The 15,703-nt window shown below is 48.0% G+C and overlaps 1 protein-coding gene across 10 annotated transcripts in view; it reads right to left on the reverse strand.

The window, feature by feature from the left end:
* TRERF1 (transcriptional regulating factor 1) overlaps window positions 1-15,703 on the reverse strand; it is a 206,396-nt gene that overhangs the window by 122,899 nt on the left and 67,794 nt on the right. Inside the window, exon 1 of one of the 10 annotated variants that reach the window (XM_061146714.1) lies at window positions 6,582-6,662. The exons of the other annotated variants lie outside the window; for them this stretch is intronic. The gene's annotated coding sequence lies outside the window, so the exon portion shown is untranslated. Of the gene's footprint in view, window positions 1-6,581; window positions 6,663-15,703 lie in introns of those variants that run through there. 10 annotated transcript variants of the gene reach the window in all.

Below are 15,703 nucleotides of genomic sequence, written 5' to 3' on the forward strand. Positions count from 1 at the left end.
GGACGTGACCTTATCTGGCATAGGGTCGAAGCCAAATGTCATAAGCTGTTAAGCTGAGGTCACACATCATACACTGAGCAGTAATGTGCTAGGTGCTCAGTCGTGCCTGACTCTCTGCGACCCCATGGACTGCAGGCTCCTCTGTCCATGAGATTCTCCAGGCAAGGACACTGGAGTGGGTTGCCTTTTCCTCCTCCAACCCTGAGCAGGGTGAGTCCCTCATCCAATATGACTGTTGTCTTTACAAAAAGGGGAAACTTGGACACAGACACCTACACAGTGACCGCACCATGTGAAGACTGGAGTCACTGCCACGAACCAGGAAATTACCAGAAGCTAGGAGAGAGGCCTGGAACATGTCCTTCCCTAGAGACCTTCGAGGCAGCGCTGCCCTGCAGACATCTTGTTCTTGGACTTCTGGCCTCAGAACAATGAGACTATAAATTCCTGCTGTTTAAGCCACCCAGTTTGTGGTACTCTTGTTATTGGAATACTAGCAGACTAATACACTAGGCTCCCCACAACCTCCTAAGTGATCATTTAAAAGTCACTTTTCTGCTCAAAACATTCCCGTGTGTGTGCTGAGTCGCTTCAGTCGTGTCCGACTCTTTGCGACCCCATGGACTATAGCCTGCTAGCCCCCTCTGTCCTTGTGATTCTCCAGGGAAGAATACTGGAGTGGGTTGTCATGCCCTCCTCCGGAGGATCTTTCCGACCCAGGGATCGAATCCACGTCTCTTATGTCTCCTGTATTAGCAAGCGGGTTCTTTGCCACTAGCACCAGCTGGGAAGCCCCAAACATTCCTGGAGTGTCTCATCTCTCTCAAAGTAAAAGGCAAAGTCCTTGAAATGTCCCACAAGACTCACATGAGCTGACCCAGCCTCTTCCCTGAACCCTTCTACACTGCCCTTCTTCAGTTTCATCCAAACACAATGGCTTCCTCTAACATCCCAAGCAGGCTCCCACCCCAGGGCCTTTGCATGTGCTTGTCCCCTGCCTGGAACACTCTTCCTCCAGGCATCCTTCACTTCCTTCAGGTTTCCACGATAATGTCACCTTCTCAGACCCTCCTAACAACCCCAGCACCCATCCCCCTTCCCTGTTGTATTCTTCCTTGTTACGCTCATCACCATCTGACTTTTATTTATATTTTTATCCATCTCCCCTCACACTAGATTAGAAACTCCCTGAAAGCAGGGACATGGTATTATGGTATGCCCCAGAGACCAGCACATAGGATATGCTCAAGAAATAGTGGCTGAGAGATTTATTTGCAGAATAAAAGAAGCCAAGAGAAATGGGAGTTGCAAGAAGGAGGAAGTTGTCCACAGTATCAGAAGTAGCAAAGGCTCCAGAAAGATAAGGACAGAAGCGTCTGTTGGGTGTGGTAACATGGAGACCACAGGTGACGTGGGGAGAGCAGTTCATGTGGACGCAGGAGCCCTGTGCAGCAAACCCACCGCATCCTCCCTTGCACCCTTCACATCTGCCAAGGGCAGAAGCCGGCCTGAGCGGGCTGCCTCAGTAAAGGACCAAAACCCAAGGGCAGGTTCTCTCCGTCTGGGAAAGCACAGGAAGGAAGGAGGGAGGGAGGGAAGGAGACAAAGGGGTGGGTGAAGGTTTGAGGAAAGACTCCAGCAGCATGACTGGACGGGGTGAGGTCCCAGGAACTGCAGGAGAGAGTCCCCGGGTGCAGGAAGAAGGTTCTCTCTGGCCAAGAGGAAGAGGGGCGTGCCCTCCTCTGAGTGGAAGGGATGAGCCCAGATGGAGATCATGGCACCACGGGGAAGGTGAGAACCTGAGTGGGCTTGCTACTGGGTGAGGGGTTGAAATCACCGAAGGCTGGTTGTCTCCTGAGTGACCAAGGACAGACCGGAGGGGGACTGGAGGGAGTGGGGATGGTGGGGAATGTCTCTCAGGGTCAGCCCTGAAACCCAGCACCCCCACAGGTCTCCCTCACATCACCCAGTGCCAACCCTGACGGGAGAGAGAGCAGGTCACAGGCCAGCATCACTGAAGGTGCAGCTGAAACAAGAGGCCGTGGGCTCCGACACGCACAGTCCATGTGGCTGTGGGTTTCTGGGATAGGCCCGTGGAGGCCTGGGTTTAGGAGAAGGGCCTTCTTCTAACTGAAGAATGCTGGGACCCCACACAGCGCCACCTCTTTCTGTCTGGGCTGCATCTGTCTCCCAGACCCCCGCATTCAACCCTTTCAGTCCTCATTCTCCACTCCCCTGATCCCTCCCCGTCAATCACCAGTCCTGCCTCTTACACTTGTGTGCTGGGTGTGACCCAAGTTAAAACCCTCACACACTAGTCCCATGCAGTGTTCTGAACATCTGCTTACACTTGATGAAACTGAGCTTCAAGAAATGAAGTCACCTGCTCAAGGTCTCACAGGCAGCAAGTCAAATCCCAGTTGGGGTCTGAAATCTTCCATCTCTCTCTCTTCTTGTCTATATTCATGCCACCACCCTGGTCCAAGGCCTCAACATTTCATCCCTTAAATTTAATATAATAAACGTCTTCTAACTGACCTCCCAGCATCCCCCCTGGTTCAGGGGACACATCCAGATGAACCTTCCCACACCATTGTCTTGTTTGGTTTTTCTGTTCCAATAAGACTTTATATACAAAAATAGGTTCCAGGCCATAGTTGGCCTGCAAGTCATAGTTTTCCAATCATTGAATTATAGTCTTCATGGAATTATGCAAAACTTTCTCCATTATTTGTTCAAGTATTTTTCCCTCTCCCACTGAGACTTCACTTACAGATATGTTAGACCACTTAATGTCCCACAAGTAAATGCTATGCTTTTGTTTTAAATATCTCTGTGCTTCTTCTTGGACAGTTTCTATTGCCATGACTTCAAGTTGGTGTCTAATCTACTTTAATCTCATCCAGTATGTTTTTTATTTCCAATGCCGTATCTTTCAGCTCTAAAAGTTCCACTGGAATCTTCTTTACATCTTCTATTTCTCTTCTCTTTTCTGATTTTGTTTTCTCTCCTTGTTGAATATGTGGAGAGTATTTATAATAGCTCACAGCACTGTTTTTACCCATTGCTGTCCTATATAATTGGAAGGAGCCTTCTTCAATCTTGTTTCCCACATGCATGCTCTGCTCCACCCCATGTGCCCCTCAAGGTCCCAATGTCCCCTCTGAGCTCCACCCCTCTGAGCACCCTATTTGAGTCCCAACTTGCTGAGCAATCTGTGTTCTTGTGAGTTCACTGCATTTAGCTTCTCTTGGCAAAGTATTCCATCTGCTGAGTTTCCAAGCAGACAGCACATCCCTTGAGGGTAATTAATATATGTGTTGAATGCTTGGAATTGCCCACTGCTCAACACAGAGGCTACAAGGGTAGATGTTACTTGATCTATAGAACAATTCTGATGGAGTGCAGACAATATACTTCGAGAAGGATAAATATAAGAAAATACAAGAGAACTGGGACAGGTAAGGGAAGGGACACAGGGCACTCCTGAAGTTTTGGAAGGGTAACTATTCTTCCTTTGTAGGAGCCCCCAGAGTCTGACACCCTGTAACAGCCGTCATGATAATAATGAGGATGGCTTGATGGAGCTCTCTGTCCTCCTCCTGCGTATTTAAGGTCTTGGAACCCCTGCTTAGCTATCTGCTTGCCCTCACACAGATATCCTATCTTCCTCCCTCTTCATGGGAAGAGCTTAAAATGTGAGCAATCCAGCTGGCTGAATGGAGTTCACAGTGACCAGCAGGCTGGTAAACGTAGGGAAGAGGATCCTCCACTTCTGGGAAATAGGGAGTTGGCCTTAACCCATTTCAACTACCAGCTGGGGACCATGCAAAAAAAAAAAAAAAATTAAGAGTCCCTCTAGAAAAATGGTACAGATGAACCTATTTGTAAAGCCGAAATAGAGACACAGATGTAGAAGACAAATGTATGGACACCAAGGGGTGAAAGGGGTGGAGGGGTGAGATGAATGGGAAGACAGGGATGGGCATATATACATTACTATGTATAAAATAGAGAACTATCAAGAACCTTCTGTATAGCACAGGGAACTCTACTCAATGCTCTGCGGTGACCTAAATGGGAAGGAAATCCAAAAGAGAGGGGATATATTATATATATAGCTGAATCACTTTGCTGCATAGCAGAAATTGTTGTAAAGCAACTATACTCCAATAATTTTTTTTTTTTTTTAATTCTAAGAATTCCAGGGCCAAAGCAGGAGGATGGTTGGGAAAAGTGAAAGTCAACAGGGCACTCATGGACCATCAGATCACACACTATGCAGACAGAATGGACAGCACCTGAATAACAAGTCTCTGGGAGGCTTGGGGACACAGCAGGGGACGGAGAGCGTGGGACAAATTGACAGAGTAGCACTGAAACATACACATTACCACATGTAGAACAGAGAGCTAGTGGGAGACTGCCCTGTAACACTGGAAGCTCAACCTGGTGTTCCGTGACAACCAAGAGGAGTGGGATGGGCTGCAGGGCGGAGGGAGGGTCAGGGAGGAGGGGACGTGTGTCTACTTGGGGCTGATTCACGCCAACGTACAGCGGAAACCAACACAACACCGTAAAGCAATTACGTGCTGTGCTCAGTCGTGCCCGACTCTTTGCAGCTCCATGGTCTGTAGCCCGCCAGACTCCTCTGTCCATGGGGATTCTCCAGGCAAGAACACTGGAGTGGGTTGCCATGCCCTCTTCCAGGGGATCTTCCCAATCCAGGGATCGAACCAGGGTCTCCTGCATTGCAGGCGGATTCTTTACCAGCTGAGTTACCAGGGAAGCCCTCAAAGCCAATTATACTCCAAACTAAAAACAAACCAACAAGGTCCAGGAGGAACCGATGGAGGGGAAGGCAATCCTATTCACCGAGATGCCCACTAAGAAATCAAGATCTCGCCAAATCCATGGAACCAAAGGCACAGTGGAAATACCAGGAGCTCTGGAGTCAAGCCTGGGATCAAATCCTAACCCTGTCACACAGTGGCTGTCCAACTTACGCTGGTCACTTCCCCTCTCTGAGTCTGGTTCTGCATGAGCTAATGTGAAGCCTAAATAAAACAAGAAATGTAGGAAAACATCTAGCACAGTGCCTGGCATTATATAAGGGGCCCAATAAGTGTGCTGCCCTCCCTTCTTCCAACCTTCAGATCTCACAGCTCTCAACCGTCCCTAAGAGGAGCAAGTGCAGAAGCTAGAGAGCATTTCCCAGGAGGAAGGTTTGCAAAGAAGGATGGCCAAAATCAGCAAAAGGCAGGAGGGCAAAAGGGGCTCTTCATGACTATGAAGAGAGAAGCACTGGACTTCTGTCAGTGCCAGGGTTTCGAAACACACAAAGCCCCAGATCAGACCTAAACAGGAAGTTTGTGACAAGCTTAGAAAACATGCTAGCCCAACTGCAGGAGGTTGACAGCACTCAGAAAAGATGAAAATGAGCACTTCTGAGAGGCAGGGGTAGGTATGGAATTAAAGGAGCGTGCCCGGCCAACATCCCACAGACACGCAACTCCTCCCAGTGCCCAGAGCACCTGCCCTGTGCTCCTCTCTCACCCCAAACACGGGGACCAATCCCACGCAGCTGCCCTGGTTTTCTGGTTTCCACGTGGGGCCTGTCGACACCTCCCCACTCTCTGTCCCTCTCCTCCCTCCCCAGGCAACAGGAGCAGTGGACACTTTGATCAGCTCTCAGGGATCTGGGGGACTCAGGTGTGTGAGATCATTTTTCAGGTGGGAGAAATTAGCACAGAAAGAGGAAGTGACGTGTGGAGGTCCCACAGGGTTCTCCACCAACATCTGGTTGACTCCACTGCATGTTTCATCACACCCCCTGGCCCTCCACCATGGGGTCTCCAGGATGCCACATTTCCTCCTCTGAAATCCTGCCTGGGACTAACATTTTCACTTGTACCGTTCACACTGGTATGGGACACTGTAACTTCAGGTTGCTTACTTGTAAAGGCAGGAAATACAGACATGCCTGACCTTCATGATTTGTGTCCCCAGATGAAGTGAAAAACTAGAAAGCTCCTTCCCCTTTGTTCTTAATTTCCTAGCACATGTGGATTGAGCCTTGATACCAGGCCCTATGTCTATTGGGTGTGTTCCAGAAAATACTTAGTAAATTAATAAACAACATCATTACCATTTCATCCCAACTTCCCCACCCGCTCCCCGCATCACAATCACCAAACTGTCCCACTGGTCCTGATATGCCCTCTGCAGACAGGTTCCTGGCTCCGCCCCTCCTGGGTCAACCACCCAATTGTGAACTCAGTACCCTGACTGTCAGCCTCAGTGCCCACCCCCTCCTTGGCACCTCCCAGCAGTGGTTTCCCCACCTCCCCAAGTTAGGTTCCTTTTTAAAAAATGACTCATTTAGGAAGAGACAAAACCAAAAACTTCAATAGTGAAGATAAAACAGCACCGACTCTCTTTAAACACCTCCTACTCCATGTAAAACTTAGATCCGATAAAGACACCCCAGACTGGACCTCCTCTTTAAACACCTCCTACTCCATGTAGAATCTAGATTCAATAAAGATACCTGAGACTGGACCTCCTCGTTTGGAACTTACGGTATACACAATTCTTCTAGCAAAACACATTTCCAGTAATGTCTTCTCTCTGAACTCTTCAGGGTCTTCTTTACAAATGGAGGTGTCAGTACCTTTTTTAAAATGTGGGAATGAGAAGTGAAAGTCCATGCTTTCAGCTCCTGGGTCAACAATTATTTGATGTTTTACTACGTTTATGATTTTGACTTACTGGACAAAGGAAATTGACATTAAACCATTGGCCTGATGAGAATTATGGGGAGTTGTTTTTTTAAAAAAATTAAAAGTAAGACTTCTTCATATGTAAGAAGCTTATAACATTTTGTGCACAGTATTAAAAGAAACAACACTGTAGGATATAGTAAATAGAATCATAACATTTTAGGACAAAAATGTGCAATTAGGATGATCCTAATCCTGAGGTTCTCAATGTTGGCTGCATTAAAAAATTCCCAAACTGGAAGAAAATTTAACAAAAAATTCCCAGGCCCTACTCGCAGAGATTTGGATACACCTGGACTGTACAGGGGCTCTGACATTGGTTTTTTCTCTTCTGTTAAGTTTCCTGGTGATTTTAATGTGCAGCCAGGGTTGAGGACTCCTGATTTATGGCAGGTAAGGAAACAGAGATCTAAAAAAATTAAGGTGCAGCCCCAGGTTGCATAGCCGGTTACAAAACCTGAACCAAGTAGGATATTTACAAACCCCCATCCAGTTCTGCTGTCTCGCTCAGATTTTCAGTATTCATCAATTGTTAAAACTTTTTTTTTTTTAACTTGGGGTACTAACACAGACGTGCCAACTTTTCATTTTGTCAAACAAGGGTATTTTTATAAATATCTATCAGTGACCGTCACTGCTTCCTGACATGTCTCATGCTTATTTGCATGCCTGCCATCTCTCCACCCCAAACCATCTCTCCACGCCCAGGAGGTAAAATCGGACACCATAGCTGGCCCTGTCCACAGTCTTACTCACCTCTACGCACCCTCCCCCTCACCAGCATCCACAGGACAAATCCAGACACAGCCCAGGCCTCAAAAATTCTCCATCTTCCCCTTTCCTGACCTCCACAACACTGATTTCTGAAAGCCCCTTCCTTGACCACAATCTTAAATAAGTTACAAGTGTGCAATGTAGTGATTCATAATTTTTAAAGGTTATATTGCATGTACAGTTATAATAAAACATTGCCCATATTCCCTGTGTTGTACAATATATCCTTGTAGCTTATTTCATAGCTAATAGTTTATACCTCTTACTCCCCATCCCTATTTTGCCCCTCCCACCTTCTTCTCCTCAATGGCAACCACCTGTTTGTGTCTGCCTCTTTTTTTTATTATATTCACTAGCTTGTTTTATTTTTTAGATTTCACATATAAGTGATATCATACAGTTTCATGTCTTTGTCTGACTTCTTTCACTGAGCACAATGTCTTCCAAGATGCACTGGAAACTTTTAAAGAGGTGACCTCTGAGGAGTAGAATTAGGGGCTAAAGTGGGAAGGTGGGCAGGGGGTTTCTCTTTATACCCTTCAGTCTGAGTTTGAGGCAAGCATGTAGTTTTTAAGTGGGATAAAAATTACACATACATACACACACAGAATAAAACACCTACAGTTTGCTTCCACCTTGTAAATACACAAGTGTTGGGGCAGTCTCCATACCCAAGTTTTCAATGTAAATGATATTTCAGTTCAGTTCAGTTCAATCACTCAGTCGTGTCCGACTCTTTGTGACCCTGTGGGACTGCAGCACGCCAGGCTTCCCTGTCCATCACTAACTCCCGGAGTTTGCTCAAACTCATGTCCATCGAGTCAATAATGCCATCCAACCATCTCATCCTCTGTCGTCCTCTTCTCCTCTTGCCTTCAATCTTTCCCAGCATGGGGGTTTTTTCTAATGAGTTGGCTCTTCGCATCAGGTCACCAAAGTATTTTGGCCACCAGATTTCATTGTGTACCACGTTCATTCTCTCAAAGTTATATTATGGTTTCCATATTTTTATGGCGGGATGATGGGTAACACTAATTTCACTTCCTTTTCCTCTTTGCTTATCGTTATTATGTTTTATTTACGTAATAAAGAATAATGAAAGTTTAAAAACTGAACCAAAGCATTATCTGATCTCTGAAACCTACACAGTATCAAGACGCCACAGCACCAGAGAGTGATCCAGTCTGATATGCAGAAATGTCTCCTTTTTTGAAAAATGCAAAATTTCTCCCCAGTCAGGTCTTGGCTTCTGCAGCCTGCCCAGAGGTCAAATCTACCACTACAACTGACCCCAGCCACACCCAAGCCCTGGCGCTTCCCAAGAACTGATGTAGAAAACAGGCCCAAGCACAGCGGTCAAGCCCCTTCTGGGGCCCAGCTGGCCTTTTCAGCTTCATCTCCCCCTTCTTCCCAAGCTTCAGCCACACGGAACAGTTGTCCTCTCCTGAGTGTCTCCACTGGTTCCTGCCTCTAAGTTTTCACCCAGGCTGTGTTACCCACCCCTACTAGTTTCCTTCCTGAGTCTCTGCCAAGCCAAGCAGCCACACCTACTCCAAGTAACATTCAAACCTGCAACTTGAAGATCGCGAGCCCAGAAACTCTCGTGATGGAGGGTAAGCTGCGGAATTCTCCACAGACCCCACTGCTCCCTAGCGTCTAACAAGGCAACGCAGAGGGGGAGCGCGTTTTTCCAGGTAGCAAGAACCATGAGCTTGAAGGCCTGGAGCTCAGAGGGTGGGCGATGAGTTCTGGGGAAGAAGAGGCATTTAGAATGTCTGAAGCACCTCCTGGCCCATCCAAGGCTCAGCAGAAAGAAAAATCCACAGACACTTAGCACAGAGAGGCCCAAGAGAAAGGCTCTCTGCCTTCCATTTGCTTCTCTTCCTCCCAGCAGCTTCCCTGAAACGCACTCTGCCCTTCCAGTGTCGATGGGCTGAGGCTAACAGGAGTGGGTGGAAAAAATAGGAATAGAGAAAAATGAGATTAAGCAACACCACGCTGAGAGCGGCTGAGGTTCTTCCTGCGCAACACCAGGGAGCCTCGGGTGATGCTTGGGGCGGGCTGGGGAGCGGGGGTGGGGGGGACATGGTGCTTAGCCCCCTCCTTGGTGTCAGCCCCAGAGGTGAAGGATGTCTGCAATTATACAAAGTTCCAAGAACCTTCAGAGACATTTCAAAAGAACCGTGAGGCTTTAAAACTGCTGAGACGCAGACTGGCTATGCTCTACCCCACTGCCTCTGTGGCCTGTGGGAGGCCTTTGGGGAAATCCTCCCGGGGGCCATGGGACTACCCTCACCACTGCCTGTCCTGTAAGAAAGGGATCTGCGACAATTCCAGCTCCTCACATGTCCACCTCCATTGGGCGTGGCCACCGGGCTGATACACCGGGGGAGACACTTCGTGTCTGTCATCTCTCCTGAAAACACTCAATGAGACCATAAGCTTCTGTGACCTCATCTCTCGCTGATTCTCTTTCCTTTTAAAGACCCCTCCCTGCTGGCTCTCAGCGGGCATTTACTAACCAAGGAGAAAACCAACCCTCCGATCCATCACCGCCTGCCACGCGGCCCCGCTCCCAGGGCTCCGGCCCTCCCTGGGCTCTGGGGCAGTTCCCTCTGAAGAAGTTTCCCCAGGCTTTGCAGGGGTGATGGCATCTCCCCTATGTCGGTGGTCCATGGGCACCATCACTGTTGGTCCCCTGAACCCTGGAATAATTACTCTAGCCTCTTCAATTAAAACTTTGGAGCAAGGGAAGGGTTCCAAGAACACTCAGGACCTAACATCTGTACTGAAGAAAGCTGGAGCCTTCTTGGAGATTGAAGAGATGGACACACTCAAAGTGGCCGGAGGGGAGAGTGGGCAGTACCCTGCCGCTGCCTGCGCGGGGGAGGCGTGGGGGCTGGAATGGCTGGAGAAGGGCTTGCAGAGGAAGTGAGATCTGAGTTGGGTCCCAAAAGTGGGTTCAATTGGGTCAAGTGGAGAGGAAGTGGGAAGACCATCCCAGCACAAGCGCAGTACTGACCACAGCGAGGGTAGGGCCCCACGGCGGGGGAAGGGGACCCGGGGAGGCAGTGGCGAGTGCACATATGCATGCAGCAGTCAGACACATCGCTCTGACAAAATCAGAGTGACTGACAAAGACAGAATCAACTTTGCCTCTTGTAGCTGTTGCAACAGCGCAACTCACTAACTCCCTCAGTCCCACTCTGAAGATGAGGCTTAGAACAGTACCTGCCTGCTTGGAGTTATTGCGAAGACTGAATAAGAGGATGCTGGGAAAATGCTTAGGATGCTGAGTGCCTGCTGCCAATGAATGTCATGTTATTCCTGCTACAGTCAAATACCCAGTGCCCATCCTGCTGATGTCGACAGCGTACTTACTTTCTTCTTTACAAGCCATGATGCTGGGAGGAAGGAAACACTGGCTGACGGGTCACATCCTGAATAACCTGAGAAATGTATAAGAGCCAGCTGGGCACTGGAATGCCCCAGCAGCCAGGGGGTGGTGGGTATTCTCAACCACACACACACACAGAAGCACACATGGTTCTCTGCCTTACTGGACCACCTACTGCAGCAATTGGGCTCCCTAAGCTTCCAGCTGAACTGGGCAAAGGCAAAGCACTTATTCCCCTCTTCTTTCTGTTTCCCTGGTGGCTCAGATGATAAAGAATCTGCCTGCAATGTAGGAGACCCGGGTTTGATCCTTGAGTCGGGAGGATCCCCTGGAGAAGGAAATGGCAACCTACTCCAGTATTCTTGCCTACAGAATCCCATGGACAGAGGAGCCTGGCTACACAGTCCATAGGGTCACGCAGAGTCACACACGACTGAGCGACTAACACTTACACTTTCCTTCTGTTTCACCACAATTTGGCAGTGGCTGTATCCCTTCAGCATCACAGCTATTGTCAGGGGCCCCATCTTCCCAACTCCGGAGCTCTGTCCTCTTGGCCAGGGGGGAGACAGCAGCTTCCCACTGCTGCCAACCCCAGGGGTGCCTGCCTACCCTTTGGCTTCCCTAACCCTGACCAGCCTTCTCTAAATACTCCCCTTCACTAAAGTCTCCCCAGTAAACCCTTTGCCGGTCATCTCATCCTGGGACTCTGACGGACACAGCCAGGGCCGCATTCATCCACCAGATAAATGTGGTGGAACACACAGCCCTGTCTTACTCTCAGTCCATCCCTCCCCTCAGAGGCAGGGTGTGAACAGCAGTGTTTAAGACAGAAGCACCAATGCACTTTTCCTATGAGCCATCACTCAAGACTTTAACATCCCCAGGAATCTGGAGAAAACTCAAGAGGCTCAAGGAAAAGCAACTCTTCCAGGCCAGGCAGGGCATATTCAGAGGCGCTGTGGTTCTCCACCACCCAAAAGAGCTCCAATCAAGTGGAAGAATCTAGATCAGTGCATGGCAGTACACACAATAAATATTTGTTCATGCAGGTCCTTCTGGCTAAGGATGAAGCCTGAAATTCAAGACATCTTTCAGGAAAGGATACTCCACAGAAGCAGCTCCTCCACGGGGAAGGGCATCCAGAGATGCCCTGAGCTCATGACATGAAGCTCTGAGGTGCCCCCAGTCTCCCACCCTTCATACCACACAAGCTATTTCCTTGTCTCTTAGCAAGTCATTCCTGAGGCTTACAATGTCCTCGGCACCTCCCTCACTGAGTTCATTTTTCTCATAGGGTCAAACACCATCTTGGTTCAGTGTAATCCAAAAGCATTTATTAAGGGCTTACTGTGTACAAATACCATGTTAGGCATTGAAGATCCAAACATGATTAAGATAAAGGTCTTGGGATCCAAGAGCTGCAGAAAATATGAAGGAAGAGGGCTTAACAGTGACTAAAGTGGAATCTCAGAGAGACCAAGGTTGGGCCACATCAGATCTTGGAGGATGGGGCTGTGACAGCGAGGAAGGTGGCAGGAGATGTGAAGAGGGAAGTGGGGGGGGGGGGGGGGCGGTGGTGAAGGAGCCCCGGGGAAGGGCAGGAACTGAACCGACAGGAACAAGAGCAGAGAAGAGCCAGGGAAGGGCTCTCTCCCAAACAGGGCCCACCTGACTCAAAAACCAAGTGCAGCCACAGAGCAAAAACGAACCTGACCAGAAGGGCTATTTCTTCCCAACAGCCCCCCAAAATCAAAATGGCAACCTCTCTGGAAAATGTCAAACGAAGCCTGGGTGGGTCTGGGCAAAGATGCTCCTCCCGAAAGGGTGTTTCTTGGCCTGCTACTCGTCACCAGACTGGCCCTGCCTCGGGGTCGGCCACATCCATGGGCGGAAAGGAGACCTGCCGCCCCGGAGCCTTAGAGGCGCTGAGAGTACTCCACCCCGTGAAAAAGAATAACCTTCCACACAAGCTTTCTTGCTCTTACTTGGAATTCTAAAATTAAACGTTCCTTCTTCTCACCTAAAAGCTTTCTCCCTTTAGAAGCTAATATGCAAATGCCTCGGGAGAGGCTGCATCTTAGCAGCCACAGATCCACTGAGCATGAAGACTTCCAATAGATCTTTCCTGGAAAACAGGCTTTGCAGGAGGGCTGCTTGAGAGAGGATCTGTGACCGAGGGTGAGGCAGGAAGAAGAGGGAAGGGGTTCAGGGAAGGGAAGAACGGCCACTCCTGCAAGGAACCAGCCACATCCATCAAGGGCAGAGGGGTAAGGGAGTTAAATGCCAAGCCCTCAAAAGACCTTAGATCTTTTTTTTTTCCCTTCTAGTTTAAAAAAAATTGAGATATAGTTCCCAAACCATAAAACTGACCCTTTTAAACTGCCCTATTCGGGAACTTCCCTAGCGGACCAGTGGTTAAGACTCCACTCCCAATGCAGGGGGCATGGGTTCCCTCCCTAGTCAGAGAACTAGATCCTGCACACGGTGCATAGCCTGACCTAAGACATAAAATAAAGAGATAAATGAAGATTAAAGTTTCTTTTTTTAAAAAAAATCCTATCCAATTTGGTGGTTTTTAGCATACTCACAAAACACAAAGTTGTATAACTATCATGACCACCTCATTTCAGAATATTTTCATCACCTTCCCCTTCAAGAAAAAAACATATCCATCAGTGGTCACTCCTCCTTTTCCTCGTCCCTTGGCCACCAATTTCTATCTTATGGACTTGCCCATTCCGGACATTTCACATAAACAGAACTATACAGTATGTGGCCTTTTGTGTCTGGCTTCTTTCATTTAATGTTTTCAAAATTCATCCATGTTGTAGCATGCATCATTACTTCATACCTTTTTTATGACTGAATAGTATTCCACTGTATAGATAATTCATCCAAAGATTTTCTAAAAGGCAAAACAAATGATGTTCCTGCAAGAAAGGACCCCCCAGTATCCTTAGGGCTGCTTGGGCAACACAACCCCTTGTAAACCATTCTTCTCTGCACCTCCCATCAGCACCCATGAACACCATCCAAACCCTGTCCACAGGGCTGGAGTGATTTTCCAAACACACAGATGCTCAGGACAGCTGCCCTGAATCACACAGGCCATGACAGAAACAACTCAAATTCCTTCTGAGGGAATTTATAATGACTCTTGAAATGTGTTTATAGATCTCCATGGTCCTGGTATTGGAAGATAGGAGAGCAGAGTGCAGCTTCACAAGTTTACAAGGCCCCCCACTTGGTTTAATGCTGTGTTGTCCCTGCCGTGAAATCCTTAGTCATTCTTAAACAAGAGGCCCCGCATTTCCATTGCACTGGGCCCAGTAAATGTCTGGTCCTGGGCAAGAGGTAAGGATTTGGGAAATGGTTGGAATTTAGACACTCTTCCTGAGTAGACCACTGCATAACAAACAGCTCACTTGAGTCAGGTTGGGGAGGGGTGCGGTGGTTTGCAGAAAAGAGGCAGAGAGGGGCCAGGTCTATAGCAACACTGAAAATCCAGCTTCCAAACTGCCCAAAACCACGTCTTCCTACCCTGAGGCCTGAACAGTGCAGCTGATAGGGCCTCCCTAAGAACAGCCAGACTAGCTGAAAGTAAATGTGATGTCAACGTGATATAGGTTCAGACTGTAAAGCAGGGAGGACTCAAACTGAAACTCGTTTGATCTTGTAATCGCTTACAGGTTAAGACCAAGAAAAAGAAAGAAAAAAATCCCACACTTACTAAAGTAACTGGCACTGAGAAAACTTTTTAAACATTTATTTTTTTTTTTAAACTGTCACCTTTATTTCCAGCATATCAAGGAAGCCATGATTTCACCAAACGTCTGATATTTGATCCAAAGAGAGCAGTGAATTTAAATGCAGCTGATGTTAGGGATGTTAAATTAGAAGGGACTTTGAGGACCAAATCCACATGGATCCCCAGGAGCCTTAACCCCAACCCCCACCAAGGGGTGGCCCAAAGCTCACTTTATAGATGAGGAAGCTAGGCTGTAAGAAGGGAAGTAACCCACCAAAGCCGCCCACAAAAGGGGCAGGACAAGAACCCAGGAGCTAGCAGCTTCCCGTTCCTACCTCCCAATTTCATGAGTCCATACAAAATTCATATGCTGAGTGTATGCACCCCAACACCCAATCTTCTCCTGAATCCTCAACTCAAATCTTCTAGTGCCTGTCTTTGTCCCTCAGGAGGAGTCTGGTCATGCAGATTAAGATTCGAAAACCGTAGGGAAGATGCCACTTCCTTCCACCAGTGCAATCCCCAGTCCGTCATCTGGCGAAGGGCCAGGGCACTCCAACGCAGTTTTCAGAGTCTCTCTATATCCAGGGTGTTCATAAAACACTCTCTTTCTGGGAAGAGTGAAGTATAACCTAGTTTCTTTGCAGTTATAGGTATAAGGATCATGCAAGGTAGATGGAACTCAGGAGCAGACTGGAAATGCTGCCAGCCTACCACCGTACCAAAGAGAAAGGTCCAGACGGCCACTGGAAAGTGATGGATCTCTGCCACCCCAATATGTTTAATCCTTTTTCTAAATCACAAACTAACCCAGTCAAACCATCCTTAACACCACATGCCTGGATTTCAATGCCCACCTTTATTCTTCTCTTCTTCCCTTGAACAAACAGATTCTGAGCACTTACTATGTGCCAGGCACATTCTGGTTGCCTAGGATACAGCAGCAAACAAAACAGATCATGTTTTGGTATTTATGTTCTAAAGGCAGGAAATGAGGAA

The sequence above is a fragment of the Dama dama genome, chromosome 7, assembly GCF_033118175.1.
Source record: "Dama dama isolate Ldn47 chromosome 7, ASM3311817v1, whole genome shotgun sequence".
Classification (NCBI taxonomy): Eukaryota; Metazoa; Chordata; class Mammalia; order Artiodactyla; family Cervidae; genus Dama; species Dama dama.